Source organism: Myotis brandtii, unplaced genomic scaffold, assembly GCF_000412655.1.
Source record: "Myotis brandtii unplaced genomic scaffold, ASM41265v1 scaffold725, whole genome shotgun sequence".
Classification (NCBI taxonomy): domain Eukaryota; kingdom Metazoa; phylum Chordata; class Mammalia; order Chiroptera; family Vespertilionidae; genus Myotis; species Myotis brandtii.
The window spans coordinates 275104-281639 of record NW_005370862.1 but is presented as its reverse complement, the minus strand read 5'-3'; the positions used below and the strand labels follow the sequence as shown (position 1 = coordinate 281639).

General features: G+C 55.3%; 1 protein-coding gene across 1 annotated transcript in view; it reads left to right on the top strand.

The window, feature by feature from the left end:
- LOC102247437 (chromosome unknown open reading frame, human C10orf90) overlaps nucleotides 1-6536 on the top strand; it is a 92638-nt gene that overhangs the window by 796 nt on the left and 85306 nt on the right. The window lies entirely within an intron of this gene.

Here is a 6536-nt window from a genome sequence, read left to right as displayed (position 1 = left end):
GCGTGTGCGGGGGGCGCGGTGTTCAGCAGACGGACAGGTCAGATGCTCTGTCATTGGTGTGGGGTTTCCCCCCAGGGGGCTTGGAAAAGACATTTCAGGTTTTGAGGTAGGGGGCAGGGAGAAGCACACGGGAAGGATGGGGTTTATACATGACACATGCCTGCGTCCGCAAACATGTATCAGGGCTCCGAGGAGTCAGATAAAGTATCACATGTAGTGACACAGCCTTCCTGTGAGTTACATCTTCTGGGCGCCATACATGTGCAATCGCCTGTCTTTAAAAACAAATTCCTATCTGTTTCCGGATGTGGTCGGCAGCAGGGTAAACAGGGCTTGATCGAGGTAAAAAAGGACGGTTTCAGTTGGGCCGGTGAGAAGGGTCTTTCATGTGTGAGGGGAGCTCCGGTTTTCAGCGGAGGCGGCTTCTCGGGGGGGAGAAGGAACCTCGGGGATTCCGAATGTCAAAATGAGGGACACAAATCACCCCGAAGCATATTTGCATTCTGCAGCCGGGCTGAGCCCGCAGCAGTTACGGTTCGGAAAGTAAACACGCATGAAATCTGATCGCTCTTTATTGCACCGGATGCATTATGAATGACATTGTAATTGACTCCCCTGTAGCTCACTTACCCATCTCTTTTGAAAAATGCAGCATGCAGATTGCTCATGTTTTATGAAAAGGGCACCTTTCTGAATATCGATGCTCTCATCAGGAGGGGCCCGTGAATGCTGGCACCTGCCCCGGCCTTTTGTTCCCCACGCTGGCTTCCTTCCTCCCGGGCAACCCGAGAACCTGCCGGGCCGGGTGCGAGGCCGGCTTCTGCAGTCCGAGCCGGGGCTGTGAATTTCCACGCTCACAGCAGCGGTGGGAAGGCCACGGCCATGTCGGTGTTAATGCAATCCAACGGTTGCCGTCCGTGGCCCGGCGAACCGGGGCCGAAGGTGTGCGATGAGAGCACAGTGGAAAGAAGCCAGAGATAAAAGCCGGAGATGTGGTTCTCGCCACGTCATTAACTAGCAGGTGGGGACAGAGCGTCATTGTGGGTTCTCACCGAGGTGGTGCTCAGTCCTGGGGGAGGAAGACTTGTGGAGTTACATCCTCTTGCACTTGACAGAAATGTTCATGGTGACCTTTAAACCCCAAATGGCAGACAGCAGCTCTGTGTCCCCATTTTATTTTTCATGCACAACACTTTATTTATTCCTAGAGTAACAGTGAAGATAATAGTGTGGTAATTTAAAAAAAAGCATCTTTGCAGGAGGCTGTAAAAAACTTTTTCGTGACAGTCATAATTTTTTTGTAACCTATTTCCCTGGCCTGTACTCCCCTCCACCTCGCCCCCCCCCTCCCCCCACTGCGTTACCAGTTACAGCCGACTGCAGAGGCTGCGTGCCTGCTGCCTGACTGGGGCCTGGAGTTTAACGTCTATGGTAAAGTGGGAGTGGGTCCCAGACCCTCCCCACCCGTCAGGCGGGTCAGCTGGAGGGGCCTCACTGTGGTTGGAGAAGTGGTCCAGGCAGGGCCTGCATCACCCGCTCAAGGGCAGGTCCACCTTGAACACCATCAGCGAGGACCCGTGCTTCCTGCCCCTCTGAGTCCCCAGCTGCTTCAGGATCTAAGCCAGCCGTGGGCAAACTACGGCCCGCAGGCCAGATCCGACCCGTTTGAAATGAATAAAACTAAAAAAAAAAAAAAAAAGACCGTACCCTTTTATGTAATGATGTTTACTTTGAATTTATATTAGTTCACACAAACACTCCATCCATGCTTTTGTTCTGGCCCTCCGGTCCAGTTTAAGAACCCATTGTGGCCCTCGAGTCAAAAAGTTTGCCCACCCCTGATCTAAGCGGTCCTTCAGAGCCTAAAATCGTCCCCACGCGCTGAGCCGGTCGGATGCTTCCCGTGGGGCGGGTTGACACTATTTCCATTAGGAAACCCGGAGAGAGGCCGCTTCCCGGCTCACTTTCCACTCCGAACTGAGGGCGAGGCCAGTGCACAGCCGGGGCGTGTTCCCCGCGGCCCGGGGCCCCTGTGGTCTCGTGGGCTCCAGGGCCATCGGGTCACCTGTGGGCTTTGCCCATTAAGAGCTCGATGGGGTGAGAGCGAGCCCAGCCCCGCACGGGCTCCCGGTGCACAGAGGTGCTCAGTGAGAGGCCGGCTGGTTCTCCCGCACACGTGACCTGGGAGCGTTCGTTTCTGTAAACGCGTATGGATTCCAAGTCCTTCCCGCGAGGACCTCCAGGCTGCTTGCGTTGAGTTTAAGGTCTAAGGCGGGCATTTTTCTAAGGCCATGGCCTCGGTCCAGAGCTGTGTCAGCGCTCGGAGATGCTGCCTCTTATTGGAGATCGGAGACGAGCCACGACCCTGCCTAGCTCTGCCGGCCCGGCACACTCCTTCTCTACCGACACCGTCCTTTTGTTGTTGTTGCTAATCCTCACCCAGGGATATTTTCCCATTGAATTTTAGAGAGAGTGGAAGGGAGGGGAAGAGGCACAGAGAGAAACGTACATCGATGTGAGAGAGGCACATTGATTGGTTGCCTCCGGGGACCGAGCCTGCAACCAAGGTACATGCCCTTGACCAGGAATCGAACTCAGGACCCATCAGCCTGCAGGCCGACACTCTATCCACTGAGCCAAACCAGCAGGGGCTGAAACCGTCTTTTAATAGAAAAGAGGAGCTGACCTGTTGTGCCGTCAGGTAACCAGGGTTGGACGCCGACGGTGGCGAGGGCCACCGGGGGTCGCCCATTTGCAGAGCCTGGATCCCTGCTGGTCCCCAAATGCCCCCCCCTCCCCAATTACAAACAGCGTGTGAGGGCTCCTACCCCTGTACACATACTGACAGGTGTCAGACATCCAAGTAGCTGTAACGGACCCATGTTTGCGTGCTCGCCGCTGTCAATGCTGGGAGCTGGGCCGCGCCCTGGGATTCCCGGGAAGCAGAGCCTGGACGCCTCGTGGACCTGCGGACGGAAGGCCACGGGGCACTCAGATGCGTGTGCGTCTCCCGGGCCTTGAACGGGAGTTGGCATCTCCTGATTGATGGTGGAGACCTTTCTGAGGACAGGCGCGGGCGGGGGGCAGCCAGGCTCCCCATCCGTCTGCCGAGAGCTGACAGTTCCTAATAGTGCGAAGAGCCGGGGAACGTCTCTGTGTTTGGTCATTGCCACTTGGCCACGCCTCTCGAGGCTTCTCAAAGCTTCCATCATTTTCATCTCTCCTTCCTCCTACTCATCTCTCTGTTGTTGTTTTGTTTTCGGATTGAGCTAGCGGTGCTCAATTCTGGCTGAATGGACGAATCAGGGCGAACCTTTATTTATTTTTTCATGTACAAACATTTCCCATGTTTAACCTATGCATGTTGATGAGTTTGGGCCGTATACACACAGATGGTACCGTCCCCACAATCCAGGGGCTGAACTTATCCACAAGCTCTAAAAGCAGCGGTTCTCAACCTGTGGGTCGCAACCCCTTTGGGGGTCGAATGACCCTTTCACAGGGGTCGCCTAAGACCATCGGAAAACACATATTAATTACATACTGTTTTTGTGATTAATCACTATGCTTTAATTATGTTCAATTTGTAACAATGAAAATACATCCTGCATATCAGATATTTACATGATGACTCATAACAGTAGCAAAATTACAGTTATGAAGTAGCAACAAAAATAATTTTATGGTTGGGGGTCACCACAACATGAGGAACTGTATTGAAGGGTCACAGCGTTAGGAAGGTTGAGAACCACTGTCTAAAAGTGTCCGTGCGTGCTTCTGTGGGTTGCTTTTTGTGTGATTTTGGGACATCCGTTGGCATATTTTGAAGCGCACAATGGCATGCCATTCCTGTGGGCGCTACATTTACAACGACCGAACACAGCGTTAGGAAGGTTGAGAACCACTGTCTAAAAGTGTCCGTGCGTGCTTCTGTGGGTTGCTTTTTGTGTGATTTTGGGACATCCCGTTGGCATATTTTGAAGCGCACAATGGCATGCCGTTCCTGTGGGCGCTACATTTACAGCGACCATGACAACCTACCCATCTCGCCAGCCGAAGCTTTATGCCCTCGGAGCTGCAGGTCCCACCCCCAAGGCCCGGCCTGGCCCGGCAGCCCCGTGCCATTCTCCGAGTCTAGGAATCAGCTAGTCTGGATCCCTCACGCAGGCGGCCTCCTGCGGCTGTGCCCTTGGTGACGGGCTTGTTTCACTCAGCAGAGTGTCCTCCACTCCAGCCAAGGTGCTTTCCTTTTTCAGGCTGAATAGCGTCGTTGTGCTCAGTGTCTCTACTGCGTCGTGTTAGTGTGTTCATCTGAGGACGGACATTCGTTTCCTCAGGGCAAACTTTAAAAGCACGTGTGATGGAGCCCGGCCCAGGCCACGGGCAGGGCAGGTGTCTGTGTTGTGTCCTCGACCAGCCTGGGCCTCTACCTGAGCGGGCGGCTGGGGCTTGCAATCAGGGGGGTCTCTTGAGGCTTCTCAGCGGACATTCGTCAGGGGTAGTGGGTCTCGGTCAGGGGGGCTCCCCCAGCCCAGGGGAGGTTTGATAATGTTCAGAGGCATTTTGGGTTGTGACAGTTTTGGGGAAGATGCTACTGGTACCTACGGGGTGGAGGCCAGGGCTGCTGCTGTCTACCCTCCGGTGCCCAGGGCGGCCCTCGGCCCAGCAGCCAGGGACTCCCCAGGTCAGTCGCCAAAACGGCTTTGAATGGAAGGCCCAGCACCCCCCCCCACCCCGCCCCCCGTGTTCAGCTGCAAATCCGACCTTCGACAAGAGGACACGGAGACCGTGAGCTCAACCACGTCACAGTCCTGCCCGAAGGCCCAGCGGCATTTTTCCTGGGGGCGCATCTCGCTCGGAGGAGCTGTGAGGACCTTGATTAAAGGATCAAATGGCCCTCATGCTCCAGTGGCTTCAGAACCCTCAGGGGAACATTTTAAGAACACAGAGCCCTGGGAAGGGTGAGGTCCAGAGATCCATGTTTTTGACGTGAAAACTCAGTCATCCTGTTTGCTTTTCCTTTAAAAAAAAAAAAGTGTGTGTGTGTGTGTGTGTGTGTTTGTTGTTGTTGTTGTTGATTCTGCCGCGGGTCCGACACCCGGATCTGGAAGTTCCAGGCTAGTATTTCGGAACCGCGTGCAGCCAGGAGAAAACGACAGAGACGCCTGTGGTGCTGCCCGTGTTGACGCGGCCGGTGTGAAGGTCATGGGCGGGGAGGCAGGGTAGAGAGGGCAGTGCCAGGGCCGGGCGCCGGTGCAGGACAGCAGGAGGCGGGGCTGGCACGGAGGGACGGGGTCGGAGGATCCCTGAATGGCCCCATTGATCGCCGCAGCTGTGTCAGGCACATGAGCGGTTTCCAAAGAGAAACGTCTGCGAGGCCCAGAGGGTGAGGCGGACGCCCAGGGGCCCCGTGAGCAGCGGCAGGAGGATCCACGCTAGTCATGTCCTCGGAGGCTGTGCTGCCTGCGTGGCGCTGGGGGGTGGGGCGGCGGGGAAGCAGCTGGGACCCAGGGACTTCAGAGGGGAGGTCAAATGGCCTGAGTCCAGTGGCGACAGGCACGGTGCCGTGTGACTTCCTCTCTCCTTCCAGTCCCGGCGCCTTTCCTTCCCACAGCCCCTCCTCCCCATGGCCCTTTCCCCACTCGCCCCTCCGTTCCTAGGTCTCATGTGGGTCCCGCCACCCTCCCTCTGCTGCCCAGGTTCTCTGCCGTCCCCGGTGGTCACAGGACGCAGTCCCCACGTCCTAGATGCCTGTCAGCCGGCACCCTCAGCTCCTTGAGCTCCAGGGCCTTGCCACGTGGGTGCAGCCCCAGGCAGTTTACATTGTGTCTATTCACTTTTTCTTTTTTAATAAATTTTTATTGATTTCAGAGAGGAAGGGGGGAAGGAGGGAGAGAGAGAGAGAGAGAGACATCAATGAGGAGAGAAAATCATTGATCAGCTGCCTCCTGTAACCCCCCTATCGAGCCTGCAACCCTGGCATGCGCCCTGATCGGGAATCACATTGTGAGTTCCTGGTTCATAGGTTGATGCTCAACCACTGAGCCACGCCAGCCGGGCTGCTTTTCCAAGGATGGCAGGATAATCTCTGTGCTTGAATCAGTCTGACTCCTTTTTAAAGACACATCTGATAGGGGCAGGCCCACCTGGGAGAGCCTCCCTTCTGAGTGACTCAACATCAACTGATTAGCAACCTTAATGACACCTACAAACTCTTGTGCCACATAACATAGTTGAATTGTGGAAGTGACAGTCCATCATGTCTGGTTCTGCTTGCACTCAAAGGAGAGAGAACATCTAGAACCTGGGCACCAAGGGGCAAGAATCTTGGGGACCATCTGGGTCTTCTGCCAACCACAATCTACACTAATAAAAGAGAAACATGGTAATTGGCGTACGACCGCTACCCTTTTCATTGGCTAATCAGTGAGTATATGCAAATTAACTGTCAGCCAAGATGGCGGCCGGCAGCCAGGCACTGAAGCGAGCACGAGGCTTGCTTGCTGCAGACTCCAACGTTCACCGCCTCACTTGCC